At 37.3% G+C, this 18,717-nt stretch overlaps 1 pseudogene; it reads right to left on the minus strand.

Moving 5' to 3' along the window:
- Positions 1–12,880: 12,880 nt before the first annotated feature.
- Positions 12,881–18,717, minus strand: part of LOC120171717 — a 44,601-nt pseudogene continuing 38,764 nt past the window's right edge.

Below are 18,717 nucleotides of genomic sequence, written 5' to 3' on the forward strand. Positions count from 1 at the left end.
TCATAAGTAAATTGCTTGAAAAATGGAGTTGAAATTTTTCTCTTACCTAGGAGAAACCCACGGCAAGCTTGGATGAGGAAGAAGATGAAAATACTCCTCCATTATTGATAGTCTAATATAAAATAATCCAACACATGGCATAATGAAATTTTTTATTCAAATAAATAAGAAATTCCATTTTTGCCATTAATGAAATTACATATTTACCATAAAACCTATACACCTCATCCTTATCATCTTTCAAAGTCAAAGATGAATTATGTTGACTTTTATTTACGAAAATTCCCATGAAATTTCAAAAGTTGCATTTTAGTCACTAAATTCCAGTATTTCGATTAAATCTAAAAAATTGCACATTTACATACCAAATTTCTCTTATCCAAAATATTAAAATACTATTTCCAACCATTTTATAACATCCTTCAAATTTTTGTAAAAATCCAATTCAATTTGAAATTACCAATTCCTTATCGATTTTAACCATTTCTAATTTTTCTTTACTAAAATTCCAAATCCAAAATATGATTTCCATAAAACCCCACTCTCAAGAGTAAACTATCTATTTATGGAATAAAATTATTTTTAGGAACTCTATCACTTAATTTCCTAAAATTTCTTCCAAGTTTTATACTTTGACCATCAAACTTTCAAAAGTTACATTTTGGTCACTAAACGAAATTTGGAGTATTACAGAAATAAAGATATAGAGGTCCTTTCCAAGCATTGTGATGATTCAAAGAATAAAGAAAAGGGATCAAGTTGGTTCGTGAAGGGCTATGTCTCTCCCGTTCAAAGGACATGTGATGATATCCAAACATTTTGTCCTCCCATCAAAGAATGTGAAGTTACCAGATTTGAAGCCAAGAGGTTGAACATATCGTGTGAATCATCTATTGGAGGAAAACATAAGGATTCAATCCTTCCTACATCAAGAAGTTCTTCAATGAGAAACTACTTCGATTTGAGGACAAATCGCCTAAAAGAAGGGGAGGATGATACGATCCAAACTAGCTCCAACTTTCTCCATGACTTGAACACACCATGGATGTTCTTCAAAGCTGTTTCTAAGGGAGTTCTTCATTACCCTATCTTATACTATATCATTTATACATTCTATTCTATCATAAGCATGCATTCACATGTTAATATAAATTATCATATTATTATTTCCATCATATGCTTATTTGATCATGTTTTTCATATTATTCAAATATATGCTATGATTACATATCATTTCTTAGGATATTATTATTACATGTTTCCATTTATCATTTATGAATACCATGTTATATGATATTCATAAATACAACATATACCCATATCTTTATGATTGATACACAATGTTATAAGCATGCTATGATAGTCTTATAATCATATTAAGCATGATTATCATATATACATCAAGGCAGCATCATTATAAATCATTTCATTAGTTCATATGCATTCATATTAGCTCTTAAGCTTCATGCATTATCTTACATATATTTTGAGATTATATAATTATCTCATGACCTTCAAACATAGCTCACATCACCATAATCATACATGGCATCAAGGTATTTAGCTCATAACAGCTCAATGCCATGGACTTACCTTGTTTCCTTGCACATGTAGGTACATTGGATCATGGTACACGTTGGGGTAGCTTGGTGGATTATTTAGACATCAAATGCAGCTCACAAATAGCTCACATAGAATATGGCATCTCGTGGAACACTAAGGAAAGCTGAACTTAGTTGGAGGAGCTAGCATGTAGCTGAACTTAGCTGGAGGAGCTAGCATGTAGCTGAACTTAGTTGGAGGAGAGTTTTGGACCAAAGTGTTGAAAAGTGGACTAAAGGTAGCTGGAAGTAGCTGGGAGAGTAGCTGAGGAACTAAGAAGACCAAAGCTAACTAGCTTGAGTTTATCAAGCTATAACTCACCTAGTTAGCTACCAAGACACTCATCTAGCTTACCTTGAAGCTAGTTCATCTCTAGGCTGCCCAATGGATGCCATGTCATCTAGATACACGTTGGAAGCTAATTCAGGCCTAGTTGTTGCCTATCTTCATTCCATGGACTTCAAGACATCATCCTATGGTTGCAACCTCATCAAAGCATAGCAAGAAGACCCATGTGCATTCATGTAGGCTGCCATGTGCATCATTCAAGCATGTGCGCTCCATGTGACATCAAATTGGCACCAAAACACCAAGGGATGCTTCCTATTCGGCCAAAGACTCTTTTCTCTTCATTTTGGCGCCCAAATAACTTCCAAATGCATTCAAATCATCCTTAGGGCCGAACCAACACATAACCATTCGGCCAAGAGCATGTATTTTCATTAAAGTCTTGTTTTAAATTAAAAATCATGTCATTTTAGGAAGGTACAAGGGCTGGCTGAACCAACATGTACCTATTCGGCCAAGTCCCTTCAAAAACTATAAATAGGCTTTCCTATTTCATTTGTAATCAGACCTTTTTTATTAATATAAGTGAGATTATTCTCTTCCTTAAGTCCTGGTGACTTTTATCGACTTATCAAGTATTTTATACTTGTGGCGTCAACCCCTTTCTTTTCACCTTGATACTTCTGGTTCCTAGTTCATATAACTAGTGGGTCAAAGTACTTAATACCACCCATTGAAAAAGCAATATAAAGTCTGGGTCTTTGCTCTCTATAGCATTGGTTCTTCTTTGAGACTTTTTCAAGATATTATCCTCACTTCCATCCCTTTGTTTCATAACCATAACCCATAGCCATTTCAATCATCTTCCGCTTCCATCTGTCATTTAAAAAGCCCACCTAATCACCCATACGTTTACTACCCTTAACCATCTCTTTTTGAGTCATTCACTTGTGCAGGTTGTTTGCTTCCTTCCTAGATCCATAATCAATTGTTAAGGCATCAGAAGAGCTTTACATCAGTCAGCCTCCATAGGACCTTCACCCTCTTCTCCCCGAAACTCTGGAGCTCCCAAGCTCTTCAGCTATTTTGGGATCAACATTCTCGGTGCTGGAGAAGTAGGGGGAGGAGGAGAAGGTTGGAACCTTGTTAATATAGCATCGATAGCTTGCATAAAAGCTCCGTATTCTGGTACCGACATCCCTTGATGTGCAGGCGCACTAGCATTTTCAGATGGGACCAACTACTCACTATTAGCCTCGTAACTTTTGCTACCAGTCCCTTCTCTTATCTCTTGTTCTCCCGCTCTACGCGAGGTCGAGGATTCTGACATCTATTAGAACATGCATAGTAATAACATTACGGTTAGTAAGGGGTGTCATCAATTACACTCTAATGACACCATATCAGTAACCTTGATAATCTTAGTGGCATGTAATCCCTTTTCGTCATTTCAAATGAACTTAGTTTCAGCCAAGAATCGGCTAAACATGTAGCTTTGATACCAATAAATGTAACACCCATCTCTCGTATACCTTTCCGTACACGAGATACAAATGTCACATCACTTTTTAAAACATTTTTTAATCATGTCCAATGTTTCTAATATCTTATTCACTCCTTTGATAAGTCAATTCTACTAATAAACCTCCATAAAAAGACATATATCAACATATCATTCAAAAACCCATTTCCTTAAATCTCATATAAAAATCCACCACTTAGTTTTAATCTTCTTTAATCCTTCCTTAAGATTACATATCACTTAATGTTACAAGAGCAACCCAATATTTAAAGGAAGAACTAACTAATTGAAGTTTACCTTATGCCATGGAGAAGAGCACAACCCACGTGAAGAAAAAGAATACGAGTAAAATAACTTACTTTTCTCTTTTCCCCTATTTAAAATCCCTAATAAGGAATGTATTTTAAATGCATTTCCCCCTTAAAAGACCAAAATGTCTTCTTAAGTCATCCATTGTTACAAATTAGTCTAAAACATTATTCTAAATAATTTTCTTATCTTTAACCATTTATTCAAATAAATCTTCAAATTTCAAATCTTTTCAATAAAGTCTCTGACATGATATTTGGGGTATTAAAATAACCAACATTCTAAGTAATGCATAAATCAAAGCTAAATGGAAACCCTATTGCATTCAAAGCTAAATTTTATGAGATTTTGGGGGATATCTCAAGAACTAGTTTGGGAGTTCTATAGAAATTTTACTAATGAGAAGAAACCACTAGTTTTTGTTCGCAAAAAGATTGCCCACTGGTGGGCAAACCCGATTAATATGATGTTGGGTATCAAGGATGTTGCCTATGAACATACAACATTCGAGTATAATCTGACCAGTGTTGAGTTGGAACAAGTCAGAATTGATGTTTACTTAATCGAAAAATCATGGGATAAATCGAAAATAGGAGTGTATACAATAAAATAGTTAAGTTTTAACAGACCGGTATGGGTATGGTTCATTTTTCTACGCAGCTGTTCAATGCCCACTATGCGTTATTCTTCAATTACTAAGGATAGAATTTTGTTCCTACACTCTATATTAACTGGAAGACATATTGATGTCTGAAAAATCATATCAACTGAACTCTACGCTTGTTCCCAGAAAACATCAAGACATTTTATTTTTCCTTCACTAATTACTTCACTATGCCAACTAGCATAAGTGTCTAGTCTGTCTTCTAATCAGGTATATGCCAACCAAAGTCCTATTAGGTCGGGTTCTATCAAAAGAACATTGTAAAATGAAGAGCCAGAATTGGAACAACATTAGTAGTAGACATTTGGTGAAGCTGCTGACACTGCTAAAAATGCAATGCCACAAGCAATTCATGTTTTATTGGAGTTGCAGAATGACATAGCATCGATGGAAGCCAAACAAGATAATATCCTATCTATGCTCGGTCACGTGCTGCAGAACCAATCCCAAATGCACAATGCTCATGAGCAGTATTGACAATATATTAATGACTTGAAAAAACAATTTGGTAAATAATCAACAAGAAATTCTGATGTTGTAGCAATATGCTCATGTGCTAAATAACCTAGCTCCACCAGCAATGTCAGATGCTGCAGCAAGCTCTGCCAACTTTGAAGACGGAGAGGAACATGGGGATACTGCTGAAGAAAATATGCAGCTTCAGAGGAGGAGGAGGAAGAAAGTGTCTATGAGCAGGAAGATGAAGATAATGTGGTTGATTCGGCAACATCTACCGATGTTTCTGCTGTTGACTCTAAGGACGTCAATAAGGAAGAAGTTGACGGGGAGATTATTCACCACCAGGACAAGCAAAGCAAAGAAGATCAAGCTACCCAAAAATTGTTTGACTTGAATGCTGACACAGTGATGAAGGATGTTACAGAAACTGAACAACGAGATCTTAATTCTGTTAAGATAATCAGTAGTGTAATTAAATCAGTTGAGAAAAACTCCATCGCTGAAGTTGTTGACGACGCTAAGGAATAATTTGAGGAGCCCAAACTAAAATCCATGTACCAAAATTGAAGGATTCTGCTACAACATCAGCTACTCTCATTCTTGAGTGGTCAAGTCCATGTCAACGTCGACAAGTCAAAAGCGACAGAGTTTTACAACGACCAAAGTCACTGCCAAGCGTATTCGTCCAAGTATATTCAGCCCACGCAAGAGCCTGCAAAAGCCAACTTCGGGGAGTATCATTATCCTTTTTTCATGAAACTTTTTATTTTTGTTTTAAGCTTGCATTAAGGACAATGCATCCCTTAGGTTTAGGAGTGTGTTTCCTAGTTTATGTTTAGTCTAGTTTGTGCTTTTCTGTTTTGTTCTTTTTGAAATTATGAATGCATTTTTTTTAATGCCCAATAATGAAAATTTGTTTATTGTAAAATGCTAGGGGAATGTTATAGAAACTTAGTAGAATTAGAATTCATAGAAACTTTTTAATACTTTAGGTATATGTTCTCAATACTTAGATGTTGCTCATCATGCTGCAGTGAATTTCGTAAAAAAAGGAAAAAATTAAAATTTATGAATAAGTTGGAAAAGCTGGTAATAACTCCAACATAGATCTAGACAGATAGTTGTAGTATTGAAAATCAACAACTGAGTAGGAAAAAATTTCTAGCTTAGCTAAGTATTGATTGGATACACCTAACTTGTACACTACTACACTCTATGAATTTTGATTTTGCTAAGTTGAAATTGCATTCCTTGATTTAAGATCATATATGCTATATGCATTACTACAACAATTCTCTAAGAACTGAAAAATGAAATTGAATAAAGTTGTTGATTTGTTTCATGATATGTTTTTATGTGGCATTGCTTGTAGTTTTAGTAGTCATGCGCATAGTTGCTTGAGGACAAGCAAACATTTAGGTTTGGGGTGTGATAACTATCCAAAAGAGTTATCACTTAAGATCTTTTTACCTATGTTGAGCTTGAACTTTAGCATTGTTAGGATCATATAAGGATCGTTTTTACATATTTTTCATCATTTGCATCATGAGAGTAAGTTGGTGGAAGTTGACTTGATTTTAATGTTTTATGTTGAAATTTGGTATGCTGATGCTAGGGCATTGATTGAAGCCGCATGTAATTTTGTATTGTGATGTTGCATCCGATTACTGAGCAGATCATGTAGCAATCGATGTCTCATCAGGTGATTTGAGGAACCTTTTGGAATGAACAGTTGGAAGAGGGAAGCTTTCAAGTGATCTAGAACCTCCTAAAATGTGGAGAAAATCATCGGTTGAGGGCCTATTCCCTTGACCTATAAAATGGAGAGCACCTTGCACCATTATCATCATTAAAATTCAATCATCTCCAATATTTTTCTTCACACTCAATTCATGATAGCAGCCGAAGTCCATTGTTGGGGAGTGCACCAACAATTGTGGAGTAGCCATGTAGCAGCGGTGATCGATCAGGGTTCAACATTTCATTTGTGATATTGACTTGAGAAGGGAAATACACTCTGCTACTTTGGATGATTAATTTTTCTGTTTTTATTGGGTACCAAACATAAGGTGTTTGGTGAATTGCTTGACTCTTGGTTTTTTGTTTTAAACTATATGTTTATGAGCTGCATGATTACATCTTTATGCATGTTCATCTTGGTTTTTTTAGAGAGAAATTATTGAGATCACATGCTACTTTTGTCCCAACATTAGTGTTTATGAAAATAAATAATTTCATATAGAGATATATGATGCCAAGTGTTATGCTTTGTTAACTAATTAATCTAAGGGTTTTAATGAGAATTAGAATCATTAGGTTTAGTGTTAATCGCTGCATAACTCATAAATGTATTGTCACAGCATATTCATTTTGCTAGCAGCCAAGTAAAACAACATCGTAGGTTTATCGGTATGATTGCTTTATTGTTTGTTGCAACATTCTATTGCTTTTATTATCCTGATTTTTCTATTTTGCTACATGTTTGTTAGTTTACCAAATCAATCAATTCTTCTAAACTTAACTCTTTTGTAACTTGTTTTACTCCATGTGGGATTCAACACTCATAGTTCTTTTGAGCTACCACTTTATTAATTGAACGATATGTATACTTGTGTAATAGCTATAGCATCTTATGTAGCATCACATCACATGGCATGTGCAACCGTTTCCCTTAACTTCTTGGCATGTATTTACCCTTTTCCCTAATTGTTATTATGTTCGATTTGGTTACCTTGCTCAAGATATATTGCTCCCAATATTTCTTCTTTTGGTGTATTTGCTCTAGTGGGCCACCTTGGTGATTTATCACTTTGAGTTTTTTCATTCTCTCTATTATAGCAGACGAGGTTAATACCCTTCTGACAGGCCTTCACCGAAGGAAGAAGTTGGTGATGTCTTCCTTCCTAGTTCTTCCTCGTTACCACCAATTGTATCATCGGACTACTGTTTGATCGGTCATTTGTTTGCCCTAATTCCATTTGTCTCTGACATTGTAATTAGGGTGTTTAAGAGTATTTGGGGTTCATCTAGAGTTCTTGATATTACTGTGCTTAGTGGGACTCACTTTTTATTTCATTTCACATTTGCAGATTCTCTTCAATCAGTTTTTGAGAGCTCTCTATGGTCCTTCAATAGAGATCTTCTGGGTCTCACCTCTTATGATTATCAATACAACCTTGTCGATTATGAATTCACTCAGATATGACTGTGGGTTCATGTATTTGTTCTTCCTCTCAGTTGGATGATTGAATCTATGGGACATTTGGTTTGTAAACGTGTTGACACTCCTTGGGGTTAGGCGTCTTGGGTTTTACCTCCGAGTTCGATTCACTGTTGATATTCAAAACTCAATATGAAGATGTATTGATATTGGTCAACGTCTGAATGGTCGGCCTCGACCGTGTCTTCTCAAGTATGAGCGATTGCCTCATTTCTATTTTTAGTATAGAGTTATAGGACATGTAGTAGCCTTTTAACATTAAGGCATTAAGGACTCTGGTTCAGACTATTAGTTTAGAGATTGGCTTCGTGTTCCTTTCCCACCAGGTGTTAGAACTGCTCTTCCTCATATGTCGGGTATTGTCTCCTTCACAAATCCATCTTTCTCTCCAGCTACTACTACTGTCGGGTCTCATGACAGACCTGTGAAACCCCCTGAAGTGTCGGGTTCTAGCTCCCTATCTACAGTGCCCACCAACCTTCTACGACTTCTTCTAATAAGGTCTCTAGACCAAGGTCTAAAGGTGACCACCATTTTAAGCGTTCTGCAACGCTATCTATCTCAGATGCTCCAATTCTCTTACCAAAGAAGACTCGCCTACTTAGAGGCCATTGAGCTTGTTCCTACTTTAATTTCTACTAATACATCCTCTATGATTTTGACGGAGGCTGATGACTAACCCCGCTGGGGCATTATGAAAATCCTTTGTTGGAACTGTCATGGGCTTAGGAACTCACGGATAGTTCATGCTTTAGAGCAACTTATAGCTCGCAAGGACCCTAACCTGATCTTTCTCTGTGAAATCTACCTTCAACGATTGTTGAATTTCTGAAACAGCATCTGGATATGTAAGGGTGCTTTTCTGTGGCTAGTCGCCATGTTTGTATAGACATTCTTATCTTATGGCACTCTTCAATTTCTGTTCAGTTACATACGTACTCAGACCTGTATATTGATGTTCTGGTGGAGAATGAGCTTTAGTGTTTTCGATTTTCGAGAATAAATGGCTCCAGCGATCATCGTCGACAAAGTGAAACTTGGGCATTACTTGATGGGCTTCGCTCCCAATCTTCTTCGCTCCCAATCTTCTACCCCATGGATAGTATGAGGTGATTTTAATGAACTCCTTATCAATTCTGAAAAAATATGAGGGATGGAGTAGGTTTCGGGTTGATATGTTGGCATTTCGTAAAGCTCTCCGTCTTAATGACCTCTAAGATCTTCGACCATCTCATGGTTGGTTCACTTGGCATAAGAGAACTCCTTTGACAAGTCAAATATGTGAAAGTCTCAATAGGTTTTTTTTAAACACCGGATTGGCATGCCATTTACCCTCAATCTCTTATCATCAGTGATTTTATTTCAACATCATACCATTGTTATCTCTTCCTGAACACATCTCTTACTCGACCACCCCAACCCCAAACTAACAAAGATTATTTTCACTATAATGAATGTAGGAGTTTGGATGCTAATTGTGTTCACCGTGAGCAAAAGACCTGGCAAAGCTCACCCAGTTCCACGCTCTCCAAGATTACCACACTCAGTCTCACTTTCCTTGATTGACAACAACTACAATATGCTACCAACAAAAGGAGGATTACCACTCTCAGATAGCAACTTGACACGCTCCTTCATGGTTAGATGAGCAAGTTTAAAGGAAGATCTTAATTAGCAGTTGGTTGTTTCTGAGCATTAGTGGCAGCAATGATCAAAGGTTAATTGTCTTGCTTAGGGAGATCACAACACTTCCTACTTTCACACTTGACGTAACACGATCATTGGTTTATATACAAGTTCTGGTAAGTGGGTTGATGACATTGAAGATATTCAAGCTGAGGCAGTAACCTTTTATTTTGGTTTGTTCTCCTCTTCATCACCACCTTCTCCTGATGGCCTACTCCAAACCGTGACCCCTGTGGTGACTGACACCCTGAATGCCTCTTGACTGCTGCTTATATGAAGGTTGAGATTCATGTTGCTTTCCTTCAGATTGATCCTCGTAAAGCTCATGGGATTGATGGTCTACCTAGTAGCTTTTGTTGGTCATTGGCCATTGGTTTGGGACGATGTACTTAGCCTTTGTCTTGCATTGTTAAAGGGTCGTGAGGACATGGCTTCTGTCAATAAAACGATGCTAGTACTCATTCCAAAAATTATAGACCTTGTGAATTTAAAGCAATTTCACCCAATTGCACTTTGTACTGTTATTTATAAAATTATTGCGAAGGTTTTAGTTAATCGGCTTCAGCCACTTCTTATGTGTGTATTGATGATAATCAAGGTGCATTCATTTTGGGATCAGATAATGTTTTGATAGAACATGAGCTTTTCATTCTTTAAAGACTGGCCATTCTTATCAAAGCCAGGGCGCTGCGCTTAAACTAGACCTGGAAAAGACTTATGATTATGTTGAATGACCGTTTCTCCGTGTCATGCTTCTTTATTTGGGATTTACCGACAATTGGATTGCTTTAATCATGTCATGTGTCTCAACTGTTTCCTATCAGAATCGAATAAAGGATGTCTTTTTGATTGTTTATTGCCCTTTCAAGGCCTTCGCCAAGGGGACCTATTATCCCTGTTCCTATATGTACTGTGTGCTCAGAGATTGTTCTCACTGCTTCATTATGAATAATGTGCCAACTACCTTCAAGGCCTAAGTTCTTACCAAGGGGGACCTCGTATCACTCATTTACTCTATGCCAATGATAGTCTATTGTTTCTTCTCATACATGATGTTGAATTTCACCATGTCAGGGTTGTCCTCGACCTTTATGAAAGCTGCTCCGACCAAAAAATGAATTTTGCTAAATCAAGCAAATATTTTAGTCCTATAACGCCCTTAGATGTTCAAGCATATCTCAAATCGTGTTTGGGTGTTTCTTATGTGTCTGATTCGGGTCATTATTTGGGTATGCCACTTATTATTGGTCTTAACCGAACTTAGGATTTTGGTTTCCTTTGATAAGGTGGTTTCTCGTGTTCGTAGTTGGACAAAACATTTGCTATCTTATGGTGGGCGTGCAGTTTATTTCAAGGCTGTTGGTCAAACACTTCCGACCTTTGTTACGGGGTGCTACTTGCTTCCCGATAGGGTGATTGATGACATGGTCTCTCTGTTACGGTCAGTGGTCGGGTGACCCCGCTAATAGGGGCTGGCCTATGGTATCATGGGACACTGTGCTATCCTAAGCGAGTGGGGGGCTTGGCTTTCATGACTTCCAGGTGTTTAACATTGCGATGCTTGGGAAAAACATTTGGTGGTGCTTCACCAATCCGGACAGTTTTGTGACACGAATCCTTGCGACTAAATACTTCCCGTCGGGTAATATCTTTGAAGATGTCATTGGAAATCACTCGTCCTTCGCATGGAGGAGTTTATACACGACTCTGATTGAGTTGTGTGATGGTTTTTTATACACGACTCTGATTGAGTTGCGTGATGGTTTTTTCCTGATGGTTTTAGGATTAATAGCCAAGTACCTTTTTTTCGGGGAGGGTGGGGTGGTTCATTGCCCATTCATCTCAATACCGACCCAGCTGAACCATCCTCTTCCTAAATCCTTTGTGGCGATCTTATGATCAAGATCGACCGGCCTGGAATGAGCCGGAGGTTCGGTGTAGCCTTCTTCAGCTGATGCCCACCTGGTTTTATAGTACCTCATTTCTTTTGTCGATATATATATATATATTACTTTGGGCTGGTCACTCATCAGGAACTTATTCAATCCGTTCAGGGATGTGGCTCTTACGTCAACTAAATGGTCTTCTTCCGACATCTAGGTTGTGGCTGTTTTTATCACATTTGCCAACGCTGCCTCAAGTTCGTTTGTTTGGGTGGTGAACTTCACATGAAGCGCTTCCGTGGATCATTGGCTATATTTGGTAGGGGTCTCCGATGGAAGTTGTGGTTTGTGTGGATTATCTGAGGAAACGGTCCTCCATGCTTTGAGAGATTATCCTATAGTGCGGTCGATCTTACATTCTACTGGTTTGGTAATTGACGAGGCCTCATTGCATTGTACTACCTGTGGTGAATGGTTAGAATATCTTATGCAGTCACTATCTTTACAACGATTCACTGCGCTGCTCATTCTTTGGAAAATCTGGTACCATTGGAATGCGAATTATCATGAATCATGTCTATTACCCGGATGACACCTTATATCTCCAGTGAAGCAATTTGGTCTTTATTCATGGTTGTGACTTCCTCTTTTTCAGCTGGTCACACTGCGTCCTCCTCGATTCACGTATTATCATTAATGTTGATGGAGCATGTCCGAAACGACTTGGTTCATCGGTAGTGGGTGTTGTGGCTATAGATTCTACTGGTTCTGTCATTGTCGGTCGTGTTTTCTCATGTAGTGGTGTCGCATGCATTGTTGAAGCACAAGCCCTATGCCATGGAATTCGAGTGGCTATCGAAATAGAGTTCACAAGGGTTATGATGGATAACCAAACTGAGGTCAATCCTCCGATTCAATTTGTCTGAATCCTCCGATTCTATTAGTCTGAAGCTCGACAGCTACTTGATTGTAACCCTTAAGTCACTGTTTACTACACACGACGTGAGGCTAACGGGGTGGCCCATGCATTAGCCAACTTTGATTCTCTCACTGCTCGCCCTTTGTGTTTCGAGAGTGTCGTTCCCCCTTGTATTAATGCTCTTGTAACTACAGATGTGTTTTTCAATGAATGAAAATACGGCCTATATTAAAAAAAATGTATATAATTTACCAACTCTAATATCCAGAGTCAACTTTAAAACATGTAAATTACACAACATTTCTTTACAAAGAGGCAAACCATATAATCAAGATGAAAATGACAAGTGGGTCTTGTTGAACGACTGAACTTTCTTCTCGTTCTTCAACGACTGAACTTTAGCAACGACAGGATAAACCCTCTCTTTAATCTTGTTGATGCCGATGAACAAAACCGATACGAAACAAACATGGTCAACAAAATCCCAAGATCAACCCACTTCGACATCCCCATTTCCACGTGCCATATATCCTTCACCACATCTTCCCCCATTAATGGCCTCGTCCCTCCTGTTGGAGAATGATTCAAAGTCATCCTTCTATTTTTTGTATCGACTGTTATGGTTCCTTGTTTTTCTAATTTTCTTGTTATTTACGTACAATAGTGGTTCACTTTTTTTGTTAGTTTGTTGTGTTGTCAAGCCTATATATAAGCCTATGTTTGTTCCATTCTAAGCACTGAATAAAAGCAGAAAGTTCTGTCATCTAAAGTCCATTGTTTCTTCTTTATTTTTCTACATTTTTGGTATCAAGAGCCAGGTTCGTTTGTAGCTGGGATTTGTAACAAATGGCCACTAACGATAATGTCGTGAATGTATCTCAACTATCGATTCCAGTCTTCAAGGAGAAAGCTATGAGTTTTGGAGCATCAAGATGAAGACCTTGTTCAAGTCTCAAGATCTTTGGGACTTAGTTGAAAATGGCTATACCAAACCAGATGAAGAGGCGAGATTGAGAGAAAATAAGAAGGACTCAAAGGCGTTATTTTTTATCCAGCAAGCCGTTCATGAGACCGTTTTTTTAAATTGCTGCAGCAAATACAGCGAAAGAAGTTTGGGGAATCTTGCAAACAACATTTCAAGGCACCTCTAAGGTAATGAAGATAAAACTTCAATCACTTAGTCGGGATTTTGAAACCTTGCAAATGAAAGGTGGAGAGTCGGTGCAAGATTTTTTATCCATAGTTGCTGAAATTGTCAACAAAATGTGATCTTATGGGGAGAATATTAATGATCAAACGTTTGTTGCAAAAAATTTAAGGAGTCTCACTCCTAAGTTTGATCATGTAGTGATTGTCATAGAAGAATACAAAGACCTGCAAACATTCACATTTGATGGTTGATGGGATCATTGCAGTCCCATGAGGCGAGGCTGAACAGAACGGAAGAGAAGACCGAGGACAAGGCTTTTCATGTTAAAGGGAAGGCATTTCCCAAGAAAAATGAACAAAAATGGAGAGGTCAGGTTGGATCTCGTGGACGAGGAGGTCGTGGTAGAGGACGAGACCGAAGCGATGGATACCAAAATCAAACACAACAACGAGATAACAAAAGGTTTATCCAATGCTTTTACTGTAAAAAATTTGGGCATGTGAAGGCAGATTGCTGGAGAAGATCAAAGCAAGAACAAGCAAGTTATGTAGAGCAAGAAGATGATGAGATCAAATTGTTAATGGCGTATCAAGAAAATACAACAAACCATAGCAACATTTGGTTTCTAGACAGTGGGTGTTAAATCATATGAATTGTGTAAAGTCATTGTTCAACGAGATTGATGAAATCTTCAAACAAAAAGTAACACTTGGAGACAACAAGCAAATTCAAGTGGAAGGGAAGGGCAATGTGGCAGTCAAAAGCAGTTATGGTATGTGAAACTTCTCTATGATGTTTATTACATTCCAAGCCTGTCACAAAATCTGTTGAGTGTAGGGAAACTCATGGCTACTGGATATTCTATCTTGTTCGATGATGCCTCATGTGTGATCAAAGATAAAAAATCAGATCAAACTATAGTTGACATTCGCATGACACCAAACAAGTGGTTCCCACTTGTTATTTCTGATGTTCAAAACAATGCACTTGCTATCAAAGAAACCAGTGAGTCGAGATTATGGCATTTGACGTATGGGCATTTAAATGTCAAAGATTTGAAATTATTGTGTCAAAAGAAAATGGTTGATGGATTGCCTAAAATTGAGTCTTTAGATACGTGTGAAGGGTGCATATATGGAAAACAATGTAAAAAGTCATTTCATGTGGGGAAGACTAGAAGGGCAATAAGGTGCCTTGAACTTGTGCATGCTGATTTGGTTGGTCCCATGAAAACTCAATCATTTTGTGCAAGTATATATTTTTTATTATTTACAGATGATTTTAGCTGGATGGGTTAGGTTTAGTTCTTACAGTTCAAGTCGGAAACATTTGAAAAATTCAAAAGATTCAAGGCACTTGTGGAAAAGCAAACTGGAAGGTGCATCAAGGCTCTGCGTACAGATAGAGGCGGTGAGTTTGTATTACATGAGTTTAATAGTTTTTGTGAAGAACATGGTATGAGAAGAGAGCTGACTGCTCCATACACTCCAGAACAGAACGGTGTTGTTGAACGGAAGAATCGGACGATTGTGGAAATAGAAAGAAGCATGTTGAAAGCTAAAGAACTTTCGAATCAATTATGGGCAGAAGCTGTTGCAACTGAAGTCTACTTGTTGAATTTATCACCAACAAGTGTTGTTCTCAATCAAACTCCATATGAGGCTTGGTACGAAAAAAGACCTTTGGTAAGCCACTTAAAGGTTTTTGGTTGTGTTGCTTATACTTTAGTTACTCATATAAACGCAGCAAACTTGATGAAAAATCAACAAAATGAATTTTTGTTGGTTATTGTTTTGAGTCCAAAGCTTACAGGTTGTATAGTCCTATTGATGGAAAAAATAATAATCAGTAGAAATGTGATTTTCAATGAAGATGCAAGCTGGTCTTGGGAAGAAAATGTAGGTGATGTCAAGTTTGAAATTGCAAGTAAAGAAGCAGCTCCACAGATGGAAGTGTTATAACCCCTTTCTCCAAATATGTCGTCTCCTCCAACTTCATCAAGTGCATCTTCGAATAGTAACATTTCCTTCGATTACGAGACTCCTCCAAAGAAATTCAAAACTTTGGCAGAGATTTATGCATCTACGCATGCCTTGTTTGTTGTTGATCCTACCACTTTCGAAGAAGTGGCAGACAAAGAGGAATGGTGAATTGCAATGAAAGAAGAAATTGCACCAATACAACGTAATGAGACATGGGAACTTGTAGATCTTCCTAAAGACAGAAGAGTCGATGTTAAATGTGTCTTTAGAACCAAGTTCGAGGCATATGGAAACATTCAAAAGCACAAAGCATGTCTAGTGACGAAAGGATATTCACAACAACCAGGTGTAGATTTTGATGATCTTTCTCTCCGGTTGCACAGTTTGAAACCATCAGGATTATTTTGGCGTTGGCTGCACATTTAAAAAAGACAGTGTATCAGTTCGATGTTAAGTCAGCTTTTCTGAATGCTGATTTACAAGAGGGGGTCTATATTGCTCAACCTGACGGATTCATGATTGAAGGTAAAGAATAAAAAGTGTACAAGTTACGAAAAGCTCTCTATGGGCTGAAGCAAGCTCTACGCGCATGGTACAGAAAATCGATGTATACTTTCTCAAAAATAGTTTTGAAAAACACAAGAATGAGTCTAATCTTTATTTTAAACAACAAGGTACCTATGAGTTTCTCATTATTTGCCTTTATGTTGATGACATGATTTACATGGGTTCCTCAAGCCTTATAAATGAATTCAAAGCTTGTATGATAAAGGAATTTGAAATGACAAATCTTGGAGCATTGCAATTTTTTCTTGGACTTGAGGTGATGCAGATTGAAGATGGAATCTTTGTGTCACAAAAGAAATATGCTGTTGATTTACTTAAAAAATTAAAGATGACGGGGTGCAAAACTGTAGCAACGCCTATGAATTTGAATGAAAAGTTGAATGATGATGGTACTGAAGCAACAGATGCAAGGAGCTTTAAAAGTCTAGTTGGAGGCTTGATTTACTTGACTAATACGCGGCCAGACATTTCTTTTGTTGTTGGAGTTATTTCGAGGTTCATGCACTGTCTATCAAGGCATCATTTTGGCGCTGCAAAAAGAGTTACGGTATATTGCCAGAACTCTTGATTTTGGGCTATGGTATGATAATATTTCAAAGTTCAATATTTGAGTGGTTATACAGATAGTGATTGGGTTGGATGTTTGGAGGATAGAATATGCACGTCATGTTATGTCTTTTCTTTGGATCAGGTGTTGTTTGTTGGAGTTCTAAAAACAAGCTACAATAGCTCTGTCTTCATCGAAAGTTGAATACACAGCTACAAATTCATCAGCTTGTCAAGCTCTATGGTTAAGAAGGATCCTAGCTGATATCAGTATAAAGCAAAATAAAGCAACTGTGATCTACTGTGCCAATCAAACAGCGATTTCCATGTCCAAAAATCCATCCTTTTATGAAAGAACAAAGCATATAGATATTCGGGTACACTTCATTCGTGATCTTGTGTCTGATGGATCAATTATTCTGAAATATTACAATACAAATGAGCAAATGGAATATATACTAATGAAGTCTCTCCCTAAAGAAAAACATGCTTACTTTAGACTACAACCTGGCGTTTGCAATTTTGAATCAAATGGGAGAAAAGTTGTAAATGCAAAGCTGTAGTCTGAAGTAAGAATGTTTTATTTAGGGAGAGACTTCGTTAGTATATCTTCCATTTGCTTATTTGTATTGCAATATTTCAGAATAATTGATCCATCAGACACAAGATCACGAATAAAGTGTACCCGGATATCTATATGCTTTGTTCTTTCATGAAATGATGGATTTTTGGACATGGAAATCGCTGCTTGATTTTCACAAAAGATCACAGTTGCTTCCTTCTTAACCATAGAGCTTGACAAGCTGATGAAGTTGCATCTATATATTCAGCTTCCAATGAAGGCAGAGCTGTTATAGCTTGTTTTTTAGAACTCCAACAAACAACACCTGATCCAAAGCCAAAGACATAACCTGAGTGCTTCTTCTATCCTCCAAACATCTAGCCCAATCACTATCTGTATAACCACTCAAATTGAACTTTGAAATATTATCATACCATAGCCCAAAATCAAGAGTTCCGGAAATATACCGTAAGACCCTTTTTAAAACGCCAAAATAATTCCTTGATGGACAGTGCATGAACCTCGAAATAACTCCAATAGAAAAAGAAATGTCCGGCCGCGTATTACTCAAGTAAATCAAGCCTCCAACTAGACTTCTAAAGCTCCTTGCATCTGTTGCTTCAGTACCATCATCATTCTTCAACTTTTCATTCAAATTCATACATGTTGTTGCAGTTTTGCACCCCATCATCTTTAATTTTTTAAGTAAATCAGCAGTATATTTCTTTTTCGACACAAAGATTCCATCGTTAACCTCTTTCACCTCAAGTCCAAGAAAAAATTGCAATGCTCCAAGATCCATCATTTCAAATTCCTTTTTCATACAAGCTTTGAATTCATTTATAAGGCTTGAGAAACCCATGTAAATCATGTCATCAACATAAAGGCAAATAATGAGAAAATCATGGGTACCTTGCTGTATAAAATAAACATTAGGCTCATAATTTCTTCTTTAAAAACCATTTTTGAGAAAGTATGCATCGATTTTGCTATACCATGCACACGGAGCTTGCTTCATCCCATTGAAAGCTTTTCGTAGCTTGTACACTTTTTCTTCTTTTCCTTTGATCGTGACTCCGTCAGGTTGAGCAACATAGACCCCTCTTGTAAATCATCATTCAGAAAATTTGACTTAACATCAAACTGATACACTGTCCTTTTTAAATGTGCAACCAACGCCAAAACAATCCTAATGGTTTCAAACCATGCAACCAGAGAGAAAGTATCATCAAAATCTACACCTGTTTTTTGTGAATATTCTTTCGGCACTAGATGTGCTTTGTGTTTTTTAATGTTTCCATCTGCGTCGAACTTAGTTCTAAAGACCCATTTAACACCAACGACTCTTCTATCTTTAG

Source organism: Hibiscus syriacus, unplaced genomic scaffold, assembly GCF_006381635.1.
Source record: "Hibiscus syriacus cultivar Baekdansim isolate YM2019G1 unplaced genomic scaffold, ASM638163v2 tig00111835_pilon, whole genome shotgun sequence".
NCBI classification, from domain to species: domain Eukaryota; kingdom Viridiplantae; phylum Streptophyta; class Magnoliopsida; order Malvales; family Malvaceae; genus Hibiscus; species Hibiscus syriacus.